The sequence below is a fragment of the Oncorhynchus gorbuscha genome, linkage group LG21, assembly GCF_021184085.1.
Source record: "Oncorhynchus gorbuscha isolate QuinsamMale2020 ecotype Even-year linkage group LG21, OgorEven_v1.0, whole genome shotgun sequence".
NCBI lineage: Eukaryota > Metazoa > Chordata > Actinopteri > Salmoniformes > Salmonidae > Oncorhynchus > Oncorhynchus gorbuscha.
This window is the reverse complement of record NC_060193.1, coordinates 1,042,146-1,063,084: the sequence shown is the minus strand read 5'-3', so window position 1 is coordinate 1,063,084 and position 20,939 is coordinate 1,042,146. Positions and strand designations below refer to the sequence as shown.

Genomic DNA, 20,939 nt, shown 5'->3' with positions numbered 1-20,939 from the left:
GACCACTGAGATGCAGTATCTTAGACCGCTGAGATGCAGTATCTTAGACCGCTGAGATGCAGTATCTTAGACCACTGAGATGCAGTGCCTTAGACCACTGAGATGCAGTACCTTAGACCACTGAGATGCAGTATCTTAGACCGCTGAGATGCAGTATCTTAGACCACTGAGATGCAGTATCTTAGACCACTGAGATGCAGTATCTTAGACCACTGAGATGCAGTGCCTTAGACCACTGAGATGCAGTATCTTAGACCACTGAGATGCAGTATCTTAGACCACTGAGATGCAGTGCCTTAGACCGCTGAGATGCAGTGCCTTAGACCACTGAGATGCAGTATCTTAGACCGCTGAGATGCAGTATCTTAGACCGCTGAGATGCAGTATCTTAGACCGCTGAGATGCAGTATCTTAGACCGCTGAGATGCAGTATCTTAGACCGCTGAGATGCAGTATCTTAGACCGCTGAGATGCAGTATCTTAGACCGCTGAGATGCAGTATCTTAGACCGCTGAGATGCAGTATCTTAGACCGCTGAGATGCAGTATCTTAGACCGCTGAGACGCAGTGCCTTAGACCACTGAGATGCAGTATCTTAGACCGCTGAGATGCAGTATCTTAGACCGCTGAGATGCAGTATCTTAGACCGCTGAGACGCAGTATCTTTGTTCAGTATAGAAAACCAAAGCAGAGGCAACGTAAGTTGCCACTTCACCCCATAGACATTAAAACCAGCTTCACCCCTCTCGCCAAAGTGAGCCAGAAAGGATTCCAATCTCTAGGCTTTTGTCGAATTGGTCCACTCACACTGACAGCGTCGTGAAGAAGGCGCAGCAGCGCCTCTTCAACCTCAGGAGGCTGAAGAAATTCGGCTTGTCACCAAAAGCACTCACAAACTTCTACAGATGTACAATCGAGAGCATCCTGGCGGGCTGTATCACCGCCTGGTACAGCAACTGCTCCGCCCTCAACCGTAAGGATCTCCACAGGGTAGTGAGGTCTGCACAACGCATCACCGGGGGCAAACTACCTGCCCTCCAGGACACCTACACCACCCGATGTTACAGGAAGGCCATAAAGATCATCAAGGACATCAACCACCCGAACCACTGCCTGTTCACCCCGCTATCATCCAGAAGGCGAGGTCAGTACAGGTGCATCAAAGCTGGGACCGAGAGACTGAAAAACAGCTTCTATCTCAAGGCCATCAGACTGTTAAACAGCCACCACTAACATTGAGTGGCTGCTGCCAACACACTGTCATTGACACTGACCCAACTCCAGCCACTTTAATAATGGGAATTGATGGGAAATGATGTAAATATATCACTAGCCACTTTAAACAATGCTACCTTATATAATGTTACTTACCCTACATTATTCATCTCATATGCATATGTATATACTGTACTCTACATCATCGACTGCATCCTTATGTAATACATGTATCACTAGCCACTTTAACTATGCCACTTTGTTTACTTTGTCTACACACTCATCTCATATGTATATACTGTACTCGATACCATCTACTGTATGCTGCTCTGTACCATCACTCATTCATATATCCTTATGTACATATTCCTTATCCCCTTACACTGTGTATAAGACAGTAGTTTTGGAATTGTTAGTTAGATTACTTGTTGGTTATCACTGCATTGTCGGAACTAGAAGCACAAGCATTTCACTACACTCGCATTAACATCTGCTAACCATGTGTATGTGACAAATAAAATTTGATTTGATTTGTTTTCATTGTTGTGAATCGCTTCATCATATTACTAACAAGACACAAGTAGTGGACAATGTTCAGATCTGATCGGACAGACATGGTTAGTACCGTTGTCAATCAGCTAGTAATAAACTATCACAGACCCGCGCAAAAAAACATCAGAATCACAATATTATTCCATTTACCGCGTACCCACCGCGTTCAACTAGGGCGAAAATCTGCCGCACGGCATGCAGTAGTCGGAGTTGGCTCTTTTGCTACCAAATCAAGGCTGAATCGAACGCACCCTGGCCAATCAGGGACGAGTTTCCGCACATCTCAACACTCGGGTCCCCGCCCCCAGCGTTCTACTGACGGTAATCAGCCAACGGGGGCGGGCTGGGGGCGGGGTCTGAGCTCCATCCAGTTTGAACCTCTATCAACTGGCCTCCGTAGCAAAGCACACAGCGTCGACAACAACAACAACAACGTGAAACGAATTATTTCTATCTGACCGGTTAAAGTAAGTCACGGAAAATATTACACGTTTAGTAGTAGTCAAATTATTTGTTTTCCCTACATGAAGCCATTTCATGAAAAATGTACCTGAATAATTGTAGAAAACGTTAGTTTCCCCTTGCATGTTTAACTCGTATTTTTCTCTGCTAAGTTACTGTACCGTTAACTGTTAACGTTACTGTACGGTAACGTTACTGTATATTAACTACAAAGCGAGCCACCGAAGCGTTACGTAGCTACGTCTACATTTCACATGTAGTTAAAGTAAAAAAAAATAAACTTGCTTTATTAAGGATGACTAATTTGATTACTCGTTATTATTTTTCTTCTTCACACTAGCTAACGTTAACTAGCCGAAAGCTAACATCGTTAGCATAAATGCTAGCGCTGGGGGATAGGATGAGTTAGCAGCGCGTTAGCATCTTTAGCATAAATGCTAGCGCTGGGGGATGGGATGAGTTAGCAGCGCGTTAGCATCTTTAGCATAAATGCTAGCGCTGGGGGATGGGGATGAGTTAGCAGCGCGTTAGGCGGGAAGCAAATGGTGGGCCCATTGTTCTCAACGAGCTAGCATGCTAGGTGGCAGCTAACCGGGCTAACCCTCACTGCAAACCCTATACAGTCTACTGCACACGGGTCTACACTGTTATCTGACGTGGATCCGAGCTAGTTAACCACTTTAGCTAGATGCTCTTGCATAAAAGTAGTTAATAAACGTGTCTATTTTTCTCCCGTGGTTCATCAGTCAGTCGTGTCGCCATGGTGAAAGGGGACGTTAATAAACCCAAGGGCAAGACGTCAGCCTACGCCTTCTTCGTCCAGACCTGCCGGGAGGAACAGAAGATTAAACAACCCGACCAGTCGGTCAACTTCGCCGAGTTCTCCAAGCAGTGTTCAGAGAGATGGAGGGTACATATTAATACACACATCACAGGGTGTTATACTACCACGGTGTCTGTTATAATGGTGTTATACCACGGTGTCTGTTATAATGGTGTTATACCACCACGGTGTCTGTTATAATGGTGTTATACTACCACAGTGTCTGTTATAATGGTGTTATACCACCACGGTGTCTGTTATAATGGTGTTATACTACCACGGTGTCTGTTATAATGGTGTTATACCACCACAGTGTCTGTTATAATGGTGTTATACTACCACGGTGTCTGTTATAATGGTGTTATACCACCACGGTGTCTGTTATAATGGTGTTATACTACCACGGTGTCTGTTATAATGGTGTTATACCACCACGGTGTCTGTTATAATGGTGTTATACCACCACGGTGTCTGTTATAATGGTGTTATACAACCACGGTGTCTGTTATAATGGTGTTATACCACTGTGTCTGTTATAATGGTGTTATACTACCACGGTGTCTGTTATAATGGTGTTATACTACCACGGTGTCTGTTATAATGGTGTTATACCACGGTGTCTGTTATAATGGTGTTATACCACCACGGTGTCTGTTATAATGGTGTTATACCACTGTCTGTTATAATGATGTTATACCACCACAGTGTCTGTTATAATGGTGTTATACTACCACGGTGTCTGTTATAATGGTGTTATACCACGGTGTCTGTTATAATGGTGTTATACCACCACGGTGTCTGTTATAATGGTGTTATACTACCACGGTGTCTGTTATAATGGTGTTACACTACCACGGTGTCTGTTATAATGGTGTTATACTACCACGGTGTCTGTTATAATGGTGTTATACTACCACGGTGTCTGTTATAATGGTGTTATACCACCACAGTGTCTGTTATAATGGTGTTATACTACCACGGTGTCTGTTATAATGGTGTTATACTACCACGGTGTCTGTTATAATGGTGTTATACTACCACGGTGTCTGTTATAATGGTGTTATACCACGGTGTCTGTTATAATGGTGTTATACCACCACGGTGTCTGTTATAATGGTGTTATACTACCACGGTGTCTGTTATAATGGTGTTATACTACCACGGTGTCTGTTATAATGGTGTTATACTACCACGGTGTCTGTTATAATGGTGTTATACCACCGCGGTGTCTGTTATAATGGTGTTATACCACCACGGTGTCTGTTATCTACCACGGTGTCTGTTATAATGGTGTTATACTACCACGGTGTCTGTTATAATGGTGTTATACCACCACGGTGTCTGTTATAATGGTGTTATACTACCACGGTGTCTGTTATGATGGTGTTATACCACCACGGTGTCTGTTATAATGGTGTTATATCACTGTCTGTTATAATGGTGTTATATCACTGTGTCTGTTATAATGGTGTTATACTACTGTGTCTGTTATAATGGTGTTATATCACTGTGTCTGTTATAATGGTGTTATACCACGGTGTCTGTTATAATGGTGTTATACCACCACGGTGTCTGTTATAATGGTGTTATATCACTGTGTCTGTTATAATGGTGTTATACCACTGTGTCTGTTATAATGGTGTTATATCACTGTGTCTGTTATAATGGTGTTATATCACTGTGTCTGTTATAATGGTGTTATACCACTGTGTCTGTTATAATGGTGTTATACCACTGTCTGTTATAATGGTGTTATACCACTGTGTCTGTTATAATGGTGTTATACCACTGTCTGTTATAATGGTGTTATACCACTGTGTCTGTTATAATGGTGTTATACCACCACTGTGTCTGTTATAATGGTGTTATACCACCACGGTGTCTGTTATAATGGTGTTATACCACCACGGTGTCTGTTATAATGGTGTTATATCACTGTGTCTGTTATAATGGTGTTATATCACTGTGTCTGTTATAATGGTGTTATATCACTGTGTCTGTTATAATGGTGTTATACCACGGTGTCTGTTATAATGGTGTTATGCCACCACTGTGTCTGTTATAATGGTGTTATACCACCACGGTGTCTGTTATAATGGTGTTATACCACTGTGTCTGTTATAATGGTGTTATATCACTGTGTCTGTTATAATGGTGTTATATCACTGTGTCTGTTATAATGGTGTTATATCACTGTCTGTTATAATGGTGTTATATCACTGTGTCTGTTATAATGGTGTTATACCACGGTGTCTGTTATAATGGTGTTATATCACTGTGTCTGTTATAATGGTGTTATACCACTGTGTCTGTTATAATGGTGTTATACCACTGTGTCTGTTATAATGGTGTTATACCACTGTCTGTTATAATGGTGTTATACCACTGTGTCTGTTATAATGGTGGTATACCACTGTCTGTTATAATGGTGTTATATCACTGTGTCTGTTATAATGGTGTTATATCACTGTGTCTGTTATAATGGTGTTATACCACTGTGTCTGTTATAATGGTGTTATACCACGGTGTCTGTTATAATGGTGTTATACCACCACGGTGTCTGTTATAATGGTGTTATACCACTGTGTCTGTTATAATGGTGTTATACCACGGTGTCTGTTATAATGGTGTTATACCACCACGGTGTCTGTTATAATGGTGTTATACCACGGTGTCTGTTATAATGGTGTTATACCACGGTGTCTGTTATAATGGTGTTATACCACCACGGTGTCTGTTATAATGGTGTTATACCACTGTGTCTGTTATAATGGTGTTATACCACTGTGTCTGTTATAATGGTGTTGTATCACTGTCTGTTATAATGCTGTTATACCACTGTGTCTGTTATAATGGTGTTATACCACTGTCTGTTATAATGGTGTTATACCACTGTGTCTGTTATAATGGTGTTATATCACTGTGTCTGTTATAATGGTGTTATATCACTGTGTCTGTTATAATGGTGTTATACCACTGTGTCTGTTATAATGGTGTTATACCACGGTGTCTGTTATAATGGTGTTATACCACGGTGTCTGTTATATCACTGTGTCTGTTATAATGGTGTTATACCACTGTGTCTGTTATAACGGTGTTATATCACTGTGTCTGTTATAACGGTGTTATACCACTGTGTCTGTTATAATGGTGTCTGTTATAATGGCGTTATATCACTGTGTCTGTTATAACGGTGTTATATCACTGTGTCTGTTATAACGGTGTTATACCACTGTGTCTGTTATAATGGTGTTATACCACTGTGTCTGTTATAATGGTGTTATATTACTGTCTGTTATAATGGTGTTATATCACTGTCTGTTATAATGCTGTTATACCACTGTGTCTGTTATAATGGTGTTATATCACTGTCTGTTATAATGCTGTTATACCACTGTGTCTGTTATAATGGTGTTATATCACTGTGTCTGTTATAATGGTGTTGTATCACTGTCTGTTATAATGCTGTTATACCACTGTGTCTGTTATAATGGTGTTATATCACTGTCTGTTATAATGGTGTTGTTATATCACTGTGTCTGTTATAATAGTAATACCTGTGTTTGTGTGTAATAGTATATATATATAATGTAGTGTGTTTTATAACTGTGTGTAATAGTATATATATATATATAATGTAGTGTGTTTTATAACTGTGTGTAATAGTATATATATATAATGTAGTGTGTTTTATAACTGTGTGTAATAGTATATATATATAATGTAGTGTGTTTTATAACTGTGTTTGTGTGTAATAGTATATATATATATAATTTAGTGTGTTTATAACTGTGTGTTATAGTATATATATATAATGTAGTGTGTTTTATACCTGTGTGTAATAGTATATATATATAATGTAGTGTGTTTTATAACTGTGTGTAGGCTTCCACTGTGATTGACAAGCGTCGTTTTGAGGACATGGCGAAGAACGACAAGGTGCGATATGAGAGGGACATGAGGGGGTACGTCCCCCAAGGGGATGGCCAAGAGTGGTAGGAGGAAGAAGGACCCCAACGCTCCCAAAAGACCCCCGTGAGTCACACACTACTGTACATCCATCACATATGACCTGCTTCCCTGCTTCCCTCCTCCCTCCATCACATATGACCTGCTTCCCTCCTCCCTACATCACATATGACCTGCTTCCCTGCTCCCTACATCACATATTACCTGCTTCCCTCCTCCCTCCATCACATATGACCTGCTTCCCTCCTCCCTCCATCACATATGACCTGCTTCCCTCCTCCATCACATATGACCTGCTTCCCTCCTCCCTCCATCACATATGACCTGCTTCCTTCCTCCCTCCATCACATATGACCTGCTTCCCTCTAACCCTCCATCACATATGACATGCTTCCCTCCTCCATCACACATGACCTGCTTCCCTCTAACCCTCCTCCCTCCATCCATCACATATGACCTGCTTCCCTCCTCCCTCCGTCACATATGACCTGCTTCCATCTAACCCTCCTCCCTCCATTACATATGACCTGCTTCACTCTGACCCTCCTCTCTCCATCACATATGACCTGCTTCCCTCCTCCCTCCATCACATATGACCTGCTTCCCTCTAACTCTCCTCCCTCCATCACATATGTCCTGCTTCCCTCCTCCCTCCATCACATATGACCTGCTTCCCTCTAACTCTCCTCCCTCCATCACATATGTCCTGCTTCCCTCCTCCATCCATCACATATGACCTGCTTCCCTCCTCCCTCCATCACATATGTCCTGCTTCCCTCCTCCATCCATCACATATGTCCTGCTTCCCTCCTCCGTCCATCACATATGTCCTGCTTCCCTCCTCCCTCCATCACATGACCTGCTTCCCTCTAACCCTCCTCCCTCCATCACATATGACCTGCTTCCCTCTAACCCTCCTCCCTCCATCACATATGACCTGCTTCCCTCCTCCCTCCATCACATATGACCTGCTTCCCTCTAACCCTCCATCACATATGACCTGCTTCCCTCCTCCCTCCATCACATATGACCTGCTTCCCTCCTCCCTCCATCACATATGACCTGCTTCCCTCTAACTCTCCTCCCTCCATCACATATGTCCTGCTTCCCTCCTCCCTCCATCACATATGTCCTGCTTCCCTCCTCCCTCCATCACATATGACCTGCTTCCCTCTAACTCTCCTCCCTCCATCACATATGACCTGCTTCCCTCCTCCCTCCATCACATATGACCTGCTTCCCTCCTCCCTCCATCACATATGACCTGCTTCCCTCCTCCATCACACATGACCTGCTTCCCTCCTCCCTCCATCACATATGACCTGCTTCCCTCCTCCATCACATATGACCTGCTTCCCTCCTCCCTACATCACATATGACCTGCTTCCCTCCTCCCTCCATCACATATGACCTGCTTCCCTCCTCCCTCCATCACATATGACCTGCTTCCTTCCTCCCTCCATCACATATGACCTGCTTCCCTCTAACCCTCCATCACATATGACCTGCTTCCCTCCTCCATCACACATGACCTGCTTCCCTCTAACCCTCCATCACATATGACATGCTTCCCTCCTCCATCACACATGACCTGCTTCCCTCTAACCCTCCTCCCTCCATCCATCACATATGACCTGCTTCCCTCCTCCCTCCGTCACATATGACCTGCTTCCATCTAACCCTCCTCCCTCCATTACATATGACCTGCTTCACTCTAACCCTCCTCCCTCCATCACATATGACCTGCTTCCCTCTAACTCTCCTCCCTCCATCACATATGTCCTGCTTCCCTCCTCCCTCCATCACATATGACCTGCTTCCCTCTAACTCTCCTCCCTCCATTACATATGACCTGCTTCCCTCCTCCATCCATCACATATGTCCTGCTTCCCTCCTCCCTCCATAACATATGACCTGCTTCCCTCCTCCCTCCATCACATATGACCTGCTTCCCTCCTCCCTCCATCACATATGTCCTGCTTCCCTCCTCCCTCCATCACATATGACCTGCTTCCCTCTAACCCTCCTCCCTCCATCACATATGACCTGCTTCCCTCTAACCCTCCTCCCTCCATCACATATGACCTGCTTCCCTCTAACCCTCCTCCCTCCATTACATATGACCTGCTTCCCTCCTCCATCCATCACATATGTCCTGCTTCCCTCCTCCCTCCATCACATATGACCTGCTTCCCTCCTCCATCCATCACATATGTCCTGCTTCCCTCTAACCCTCCATCACATATGACCTGCTTCCCTCCTCCCTCCATCACATATGACCTGCTTCCCTCCTCCCTCCATCACATATGTCCTGCTTCCCTCCTCCCTCCATCACATATGACCTGCTTCCCTCCTCCCTCCATCACATATGACCTGCTTCCCTCCTCCATCCATCACATATGTCCTGCTTCCCTCCTCCCTCCATCACATATGTCCTGCTTCCCTCCTCCCTCCATCACATATGACCTGCTTCCCTCTAACCCTCCTCCCTCCATCACATATGACCTGCTTCCCTCTAACCCTCCATCACATATGACCTGCTTCCCTCTAACCCTACATCACACATGACCTGCTTCCCTCCTCCCTCCATCACACATGACCTGCTTCCCTCTAACCCTCCATCACACATGACCTGCTTCCCTCTAACCCTCCTTCCTCTTCCTCCCCCAGGTCTGCCTTTTTTGTGTTCTCAGCAGAGTTCCGTCCGACGGTCAAACAGGAGTTCCCAGGTACACTAATGATGATGATGATGACAGTATTACTTCCAGGAGTACCCAGGGTCACTACTGATAACAGTATTACTACCAGGGTCACTACTGATGACAGTATTACTACCAGGGTCACTACTGATGACAGTATTACTACCAGGGTCACTACTGATGACAGTATTACTACCAGGGTCACTACTGATGACAGTATTACTACCAGGGTCACTACTGATGACAGTATTACTACCAGGGTCACTACTGATAACAGTATTACTACCAGGGTCACTACTGATAACAGTATTACTACCAGGGTCACTACTGATGACAGTATTACTACCAGGGTCACTACTGATGACAGTATTACTACCAGGGTCACTACTGATGACAGTATTACTACCAGGGTCACTACTGATAACAGTATTACTACCAGGGTCACTACTGATGACAGTATTACTACCAGGGTCACTACTGATGACAGTATTACTACCAGGGTCACTACTGATAACAGTATTACTACCAGGGTCACTACTGATGACAGTATTACTACCAGGGTCACTACTGATGACAGTATTACTACCAGGGTCACTACTGATAACAGTATTACTACCAGGGTCACTACTGATAACAGTATTACTACCAGGGTCACTACTGATGACAGTATTACTACCAGGGTCACTACTGATAACAGTATTACTACCAGGGTCACTACTGATAACAGTATTACTACCAGGGTCACTACTGATGACAGTATTACTACCAGGGTCACTACTGATGACAGTATTACTACCAGGGTCACTACTGATGACAGTATTACTACCAGGGTCACTACTGATGACAGTATTACTACCAGGAGTTCCCAGGGTCACTAGGGTCCCAGGGTCACTATATTGAAGCAACATCTCAAGACATCAGTCAGGAAGTTAAAACTTGGTCGCAAATGGGTCTTCCAAATGGACAATGACCCCAAGCATACTTCCAGTTGTGGAAAAATGGCTTAAGGACAACAAAATCAATGTATTGTGAGTGGCCATCACAAAGCCCTGACCTCAATCTTATAGAAAAATTGTTGGCAGAACTGAAAAAAGCGTGTGTGAGCAAGGAGGCCTACAAACCTGACTCAGTGACACCAGCTCTGTCAGGAGGAATGGGCCAAAATTCACCCAACTTATTGTGGGAAGCTTGTGGAAGGCTACCCGAAACGTTTGACCCAAGTTAAGCAATTTAAAGGCATTGCTACCAAATACTAATTGAGTATGTAAACTTCTGACCCACTGGGAATGTGATGAAAGAAATAAAAGCTGAAATAAATCAATCATTCTCTCTACTATTATTCTGACATTTCACATTCTTAAAATAAAGTGGTGATCCTAACTGACCTAAAACGGAACTTTTACTAGGATTAAATGTCAGGAATTGTGAAAAACTGAGTTTAAATGTATTTGGCTAAGGTGTATATGTAAACTTCTGACTTCAACTGTATATACTACTACCTTATAGAACAGCTTGGAGACAATAATATGTACATTATTATATATATATATATACTACCCCCTATGAGGTACTATATATATATATAATGTATGTATATGAGGTAGTAGTATATATATATATATATATAATGTATGAATATGGGGTAGTAGTATATATATAATGTATATGAGGTAGTAATATATATATATATAATGTATGTATTATTGTCTCCAGGCTGTTCTATATGGTGTAGTATATATATATATATAATGTATGAATATGGGGTAGTACTATATATATATATAATGTATGTATTATTGTCTACAGGCTGTTCTATATGGTGTAGTATATATATATATATATATATAATGTATGAATATGGGGTAGTACTATATATATATATATACATATATATATAATGTATGTATTATTGTCTCCAGGCTGTTCTATAGGATGTAGTAGTAGTGTATATGTAATGTATACGAGGTAGTGTATATATATATATATATATATATATATATATATATATATATATATATATAATGTATGTATTATTGTCTCCAGGCTGTTCTATAGGAGGTAGTATACAGTGGGGCAAACAAGTATTTAGTCAGCCACCAATTGTGCAAGTTCTCCCACTTAAAAAAAATGAGAGAGGCCTGTAATTTTCATCATAGGTACACTTCAACTATGACAGACAAAAATCCAGAAAATCTCATTGTAGGATTTTTAATGAAGTTATTTGCAAATTATGGTGGAAAATAAGTATTTTGTCACCTACAAGCAAGATTTCTGGCTCTCATAGACCTGTAACTTCTTTAAGAGGCTCCTCTGTCCTCCACTCGTTACCTGTATTAATGACACCTGTTTGAACTTGTTATCAGTATAGAAAACACCTGTCCACAACCTCAAACAGTCACACTCCAAACTCCACTATGGCCAAGACCAAAGAGCTGTCAAAGGACACCAGAAACAACATTTTAGACCTGCACCAGGCTGGGAAGACTGAATCTGCAATAGGTAAGTAGCTTGGTTTGAAGAAATCAACTGTGGGGGCAATTATTAGGAAATGGAAGACATACAAGACCACTGATAATCTCCCTCGATCTGGGGCTCCACGCAAGATCTCATCCCGTGGGGTCAAAATCCCAGAACCACACGGGGGGACCTAGTGAATGACCTGCAGAGAGCTGGGACCAAAGTAACAAAGCCTACCATCAGTAACACACAGGGACTCAAATCCTGCAGTGCCAGACGTGTCCCCCCAGTACATGTCCAGGCCCGTCTGAAATTTGCTAGAGAGCATTTGGATGATCCAGAAGAAGATTGGGAGAATGTCATATGGTCAGATGAAACCAAAATATAACTTTTTGGTAAAACCTCAACTCGTAGTGTTTGGAGGACAAAGAATGCTGAGTTGCATCCAAAGAACACCATACCTACTGTGAAGCATGGGGGTGGAAACATCATGCTTTGGGGCTGTTTTTCTGCAAAGGGACCAGGACGACTGATCCGTGTAAAGGAAAGAATGAATGGGGCCATGTATCGTGAGATTTTGAGTGAAAACCTCCTTCCATCAGCAAGGGCATTGAAGATGAAACGTGGCTGGGTCTTTCAGCATGACAATGATCCCGCTTTGGATAAAAGCGTCTGCTAAATGGCATATTATTATTATTATTATCCCAAACACACCGCCCGGGCAACGAAGGAGTGGCTTCGTAAGAAGCATTTTAAGGTCCTGGAGTGGCCTAGCCAGTCTCCAGATCTTAACCCCATAGAAAATCTTTGGAGGGAGTTGAAAGTCTGTGTTGCCCAGCAACAGCCCCAAAACATCACTGCTCTAGAGGAGATCTGCATGGAGGAATGGGCCAAAATGTGTGTGTGAAAACCTCGTGAAGACTTACAGAAAACGTTTGACCTCTGTCATTGCCAACAAAGGGTATATAACAAAGTATTGAGATAAACTTTTGTTATAGACCAAATACTTATTTTCCACCATAATTTGCAAATAAATTCAGAAAAAATCTACAATGTGATTTTCTGGATTTTTTGTCTCATTTTGTCTGTCATAGTTGAAGTGTACCTATGATGAAAATTACAGGCCTCTCATCTTTTTAAGTGGGAGAACTTGTACAATTGGTGGCTGACTAAATACTTTTTTGCCCCACTGTATATATATATAATGTATGTATCATTGTCTCCTGGCTGTTCTATAGGGGATAGTATATATATATATATATAATGTATGTATATGAGGTAGTATATATATATATAATGTATGTATTATTGTCTCCAGGCTGTTCTATATGAGGTAGTGTATATATATATATAATGTATGAATATTACATTTACATTTAAGTCATTTAGCAGACGCTCTTATCCAGAGCGACTTACAAATTGGAATATGAGGTAGTATATATATAGGCTGTTCTATAGGATGTAGTGTGTGTGTGTGTATATATATATATATATATATATATATATATATATAATGTATATGAGGTAGTATATATATATATAATGTATGTATTATCATCTCCCGGCTGTTCTATAGGAGGTAGTATATATATATATATATAATGTATGCATATGATGTAGTATATATAATGTATGTATTATCGTCTCCAGGCTGTTTTGTATGAGGTAATATATATATATATATCACATGAGGTAGTATATATATATATAATGTATGTATTATCATCTCCCGGCTGTTCTATAGGAGGTAGTATATATATATATATATATATAATGTATGTATATGAGGTAGTATATATAATGTATATATTATCGTCTCCAGGCTGTTCTATAGGATGTAGTATAATTCTTTAAGGAATACCTAGGATAGGATAAGTAATCCCTCTCACCCCCCCCCCCTTAAGATTTAGATGCACTATTGTAAAGTGACTGTTCCACTGGATGTCATAAGGTGAATGCACCAATTTGTAAGTCGCTCTGGATAAGAGCGTCTGCTAAATGACTTAAATGTAATGTAATGTAATGTAGTAGTCGTGTATATATATAATATATATATATTATCGTCTCCAGGCTGTTCTATAGGATGTAGTAGTAGTGTATATATATATGAGGTAGTATATATATATAATGTATATGAGGTAGTATATATATATAATGTATATATTATCCTCTCCAGGCTGTTCTATAGGATGTAGTAGTAGTGTATATATATATATAATGTATATATTATCCTCTCCAGGATGTTCTATAGGATGTAGTAGTAGTGTATATATATAATGTATATATTATCCTCTCCAGGCTGTTCTATATGAGGTAGTATATATATATATAATGTATGTATATGAGGTAGTATATATATATAATGTACGTATATGAGGTAGTATATATATATGAGGTAGTATATATAATGTATATATTATCCTCTCCAGGCTGTTCTATAGGAGAGACAGCTAAGAAGCTGGGGATCATGTGGGGTCAACAGACTCCAACCCAGAAACAGCCGTTTGAAGAGAAGGCTCTCCGACTGAGGGAGAAATACGACAAGGTACTCTACGTTACTACGGTAACAAACACGCTCACAGATACAGGACTTTAACACGGCTTCACATTAGCTTATTTAGCCACTTGTCCTTTGGAGTAGTAGGACATATATTTTGCTTGTTCAAAAATGTCCGTAACACCATTTTTACACGATGACAGGAACCACTTTTTAAAAAATTGCATTCGTATCTTAGAAAATCAGTATATACAGTGAATTCAGGAAGTATTCAGACCCCTTGACTTATTCCACATTTTACAGCCTTATTCTAATAGTTTTCCCCCTCATCAATCTACACACTATAATGACAAAGCAAAAAAAATTTTTTTTAAGAATGATTATTATTATTGGAGAAAACGTCACATTTACATAAGTATTCAGACCTTTTACTCAGTACTTTTTTGAAGGACCTTCGGCAGCGATTACAGCTTCTAGTCTTCTTGGGTATGACGCTACAAGCTTGGCACACCTGGATGGGGAGCGTTGCTACTCAGCTATTTTCAGGTCTCTCCAGAGATGTTCGATCAGGTTCAAGTCCGGGCTCTGGCTGGGCCACTCAAGGACATTCAGACAATTGAGACATTCAGAAGCCACTCCTGTGTTTTCTTGTCTGTGTGCTTAGTGTCGTTGTCCTGTTGGAAGGTGAACCTTCGCCCCAGTCTGAAGTCCTGAGTTCTCTGGAGCAGGTTTTCATCAAGGATCTCTCTGTACTTTTCTCCGTTCATCTTTCCCTCAATCCTGACTAGTCTCCCAGTCCCTGCTGCGGAAAAACATCCCCACAGCATGATGCTTCACCATAGGGATGGTGCCAGGTTTCCTCCAGACGTGATGCTTGGCATTCTGGCCAAAGAGTTCAATCCTGGTTTCATCAGACCAGAGAATCTTGCTTCTCATGGTCTGAGAGTCTTTAGTTGCCTTTTGGCAAACTCTAAGCGGGCTGTCATGTGCCCTTTTACTAAGGAGCGGCTTCCGTCTGGACACTCATAAAGGTCTGATTGGTGCAGAGATGGTTGTCTTTCTGGAAGGTTCTCCCATCTCCACAGAGGAACTCTGGAGCTCTGTCAAAGTGACCATCGGGTTCCTGGTCACCTCCCTGACCAAGGCCCTTCTCCCCTGAAAGCTCAGTTTGGCCGGTTGGTCAGCTCTAGGAAGAGTCTTGGTGGTTCCAAACATCTTCCATTTAAGGAATGATGGAGGCCACTGTGTTCTTGGGGACCTTCAATGCTGCAGAATGATGGAGGCCACTGTGTTCTTGGGGACCTCCAATGCTGCAGAATGATGGAGGCCACTGTGTTCTTGGGGACCTTCAATGCTGCAGAATAATGGAGGCCACTGTGTTCTTGGGGACCTCCAATGCTGCAGAATGATGGAGGCCACTGTGTTCTTAGGGACCTTCAATGCTGCAGAATGATGGAGGCCACTGTGTTCTTAGGGACCTTCAATGCTGCAGAATGATGGAGGCCACTGTGTTCTTGGGGACCTTCAATGCTGCACAATGATGGAGGCCACTGTGTTCTTGGGGACCTCCAATGCTGCAGAATGATGGAGGCCACTGTGTTCTTGGGGACCTTCAATGCTGCAGAATGATGGAGGCCACTGTGTTCTTGAGGACCTTCAATGCTGCAGAATGATGGAGGCCACTGTGTTCTTGGGGACCTTCAATGCTGCAGACATTGTTTTGGTACCCGTCTCCAGATCTGTGCCTCGACACCATCCTGTCTCGGACCTCTACAGACAATTCCTTCGACCTCATGTCTTGGTTTTTGTTCTGAAATGCACTGTCAACTGTGGGACCTTATATAGATAGGTGTGTGCCTTTCCAAATAATGTCCAATCAATTGAATTTACCACAGGTGGACTCCAATCAAGTTATAGAAACATCACAAGGATGATCAATGGAAACAGGATGCACCTGAGCTACATTTTGAGTCTCATAGAAAAGAGTCTGAATACTTATGTAAATAAGGTATGTGTTTTTTATTTTTCATGAATTTGAAAACATTTCTAAAAACAGATTGATGATGACATCATTAGGGGGTATTGTGTGTAGATTGATGACATCATTAGGGGTATTGTGTGTAGATTGATGATGACATCATTAGGGGGTATTGTGTGTAGATTGATGATGACATCATTAGGGGTATTGTGTGTAGATTGATGATGACATCATTAGGGGTATTGTGTGTAGATTGATGATGACATCATTAGGGGTATTGTGTGTAGATTGATGATGACATCATTAGGGGGTATTGTGTGTAGGTTGATGATGACATCATTAGGGGGTATTGTGGGTAGATTGATGATGACATCATTAGGGGGTATTGTGTGTAGATTGATGATGACATCATTAGGGGGTATTGTGTGTAGATTGATGATGACATCATTAGGGGGTATTGTGTGTAGATTGATGATGACATCATTAGGGGGTATTGTGTGTAGATTGATGATGACATCATTAGGGGGTATTGTGTGTAGATTGATGATGACATCATTAGGGGGTATTGTGGGTTGATTGATGATGACATCATTAGGGGGTATTGTGTGTAGATTGATGATGACATCCTTATGGGGTATTGTGTGTAGATTGATGATGACATCATTAGGGGGTATTGTGTGTAGATTGATGATGACATCATTAGGGGGTATTGTGTGTAGATTGATGATGACATCATTATGGGGTATTGTGTGTAGTTTGATGATGACAGACAGCATTATGGGGTATTGTGGGTAGATTGATGATGACATCATTATGGGGTGTTATGTGTAGATTGATGATGACATCATTAGGGGGTATTGTGTGTAGATTGATGATGACATTTGTATTTTTTTAATCCATTTTACTGTAGGATATGGCTGTATACCCCTCCAGCTGTATAACACCATCTCTCTGTCTGTAGGATACGGCTGTATACCTCTCTGTCTGTAGGATACGGCTGTATACCTCTCCAGCTGTATAACACCATCTCTCTGTCTGTAGGATACGGCTGTATACCTCTCTGTCTGTAGGATACGGCTGTATACCTCTCTGTCTGTAGGATACGACTGTATACCTCTCCAGCTGTATAACACCATCTCTCTGTCTGTAGGATACGGCTGTATACCTCTCCAGCTGTATAACACCATCTCTCTGTCTGTAGGATACGACTGTATACCTCTCCAGCTGTATAACACCATCTCTCTGTCTGTAGGATACGACTGTATACCTCTCCAGCTGTATAACACCATCTCTCTGTCTGTAGGATACGGCTGTATACCTCTCTGTCTGTAGGATACGGCTGTATACCCCTCCAGCTGTATAACACCATCTCTCTGTCTGTAGGATACGACTGTATACCTCTCCAGCTGTATAACACCATCTCTCTGTCTGTAGGATACGGCTGTATACCTCTCCAGCTGTATAACACCATCTCTCTGTCTGTAGGATACGGCTGTATACCTCTCTGTCTGTAGGATACGGCTGTATACCTCTCCAGCTGTATAACACCATCTCTCTGTCTGTAGGATACGGCTGTATACCTCTCTGTCTGTAGGATACGGCTGTATACCTCTCCAGCTGTATAACACCATCTCTCTGTCGGTAGGATATGGCCGCATACCGCTCTGGTGCGAACGTTAAGCGGGTGCCGATGCGACCCGGTCCCGGTGGCTCGTCCAATATGATGCCCCACGCCATGGCCGGTGGCGACGATGATGATGACGACGACCTGGAGGACGACGAAGATGAGGATGACGACGATGATGAGTAAAGTGTTAGCGTGGTGTTCGTGCCTGTTGGATTGGTGCGTTCGATTTAGCGCTCGCCTAGTGGGCGGAGTTTGCGCATTTTGAGACCATTCCATTGGTCCTAAAGTGGAAACTCCGCCCTCCCAGGGTCGCGGCGAGGTAAAACGAACAAACCCAGTTCCACCGGAATCCTAACGGGCCAGAGGAGGAATCTGATTGGCTGAAAGTTATGTGTGCCTGTCAGTGACCCTGCAGGGTTGAGGGCTGACCAGAGGTCAAAGGTTAGTTAGGTCAGGGGTTAGTTAGAGCTGGACTGGACCAGACACGACCTAAAGGGGACTCATAATATCACCGTGTAACTGAATAGTCGTCATCGCAAACATCTGTAACCCTGGAAACAGTTGCTGTGGGCCAACACGTCCAATAGCAGACCTCTGTTGGGAGCTGAATGTTGTGGGTGTCTTCATTCGGTGTTGCTGTTTGTAGAAGGTTGTTGTTGTTCCCAGGGTTGTGTGTGGTCCTAGTGGTGTTCAGGCTCTACAATATTATCACGTGTCGTAACAGAGCTGTGTGACGCTACAGACTCTTTTAAAATATACACTTTATTTTTTTGGTTTTTAATTTTCTTTTTTTAATGGAAAAATGTGTCCTGAAACAATATGTAGAAATTGACTTTTATAATAAAATAAAAATATGATTCTGAAAATGTTTTTGTGTGTTTTATCTAATCCTGTTCTAACACTGATGCAAATAATTAAAGGGCGGCAGTAAGAGCCTATATACAGGGTATTACGGTACAGAGTCAATGTGGAGCCTATATACAGGGTATTACGGTACAGAGTCAATGTGGAGCCTATATACAGGTTATTACGGTACAGAGTCAATGTGGAGGCTATATACAGGTTATTACGGTACAGAGTCAATGTGGAGGCTATATACAGGTTATTACGGTACAGAGTCAATGTGGAGGCTATATACAGGTTATTACGGTACAGAGTCAATGTGGAGACTATATACAGGTTATTACGGTACAGAGTCAATGTGGAGACTATATACAGGTTATTACGGTACAGAGTCAATGTGGAGGCTATATACAGGGTATTACGGTACAGAGTCAATGTGGAGCCTATATACAGGGTATTACGGTACAGAGTCAATGTGGAGCCTATATACAGGGTATTACGGTACAGAGTCAATGTGGAGGCTATATACAGGTTATTACGGTACAGAGTCAATGTGGAGACTATATACAGGTTATTACGGTACAGAGTCAATGTGGAGGCTATATACAGGGTATTACGGTACAGAGTCAATGTGGAGCCTATATACAGGGTATTACGGTACAGAGTCAATGTGGAGCCTATATACAGGGTATTACGGTACAGAGTCAATGTGGAGGCTATATACAGGGTATTACGGTACAGAGTCAATGTGGAGACTATATACAGGTTATTACGGTACAGATTCAATGTGGAGGCTATATACAGGTTATTACGGTACAGAGTCAATGTAATATATAATAATATATGCCATTTAGGAGACGCTTTTATCCAAAGCGACTTACAGTCATGTGTGCATACATTCTACGTATGGGTGGTCCCGGGGATCGAACCCACTACCCTGGCGTTACAAGCGCCATGCTCTACCAACTGAGCTACAGAAGGACCACATGTGGAGGCTATATACAGGTTATTACGGTACAGAGTCAATGTGAAGGCTATATACAGGTTATTACGGTACATAGTCAATGTGGAGGCTATATACAGGTTATTACGGTACAGAGTCAATGTGGAGGCTATATACAGGTTATTACGGTACAGAGTCAATGTGGAGGCTATATACAGGTTATTACGGTACAGAGTCAATGTGGAGGCTATATACAGGGGTACCGGTACAGAGTCAATGTGGAGGCTATATACAGGGGTACCGGTACAGAGTCAATGTGGAGGCTATATACAGGGTATTACGGTACAGAGGGAATGTGGAGGCTATATACAGGGGCACCGGTACAGAGTCAATGTGGAGGCTATATACAGGGGTACCGGTACAGAGTCAATGTGGAGATATACAGGTTATTACGGTACAGAGTCAATGTGGAGGCTATATACAGGTTATTACGGTACAGAGTCAATGTGGAGGCTATATACAGGTTATTACGGTACAGAGTCAATGTGGAGGCTATATACAGGTTATTACGGTACAGAGTCAATGTGGAGGCTATATACAGGTTATTACGGTACAGAGTCAATGTGGAGGCTATATACAGGTTATTACGGTACAGAGTCAATGTGGAGGCTATATACAGGTTATTACGGTACAGAGTCAATGTGGAGACTATATACAGGTTATTACGGTACAGAGTCAATGTGGAGGCTATATACAGGTTATTACGGTACAGAGTCAATGTGAAGGCTATATACAGGTTATTACGGTACATAGTCAATGTGGAGGCTATATACAGGGTGTACCGGTACAGAGTCAATGTGGAGGCTATATACAG

The 20,939-nt window shown here is 42.2% G+C and overlaps 1 pseudogene across 1 annotated transcript; it reads left to right on the top strand.

Moving 5' to 3' along the window:
- The first annotated feature begins 2,118 nt into the window (after nucleotides 1-2,118).
- LOC124008601 lies at nucleotides 2,119-19,145 on the top strand (annotated as a pseudogene). The gene is made up of 6 exons (XR_006834119.1): nucleotides 2,119-2,234; nucleotides 2,976-3,139; nucleotides 6,938-7,087; nucleotides 9,692-9,750; nucleotides 14,607-14,722; nucleotides 18,298-19,145. The product of XR_006834119.1 is annotated as a high mobility group protein B2-like (transcript).
- The last annotated feature ends 1,794 nt before the right edge of the window (nucleotides 19,146-20,939 follow it).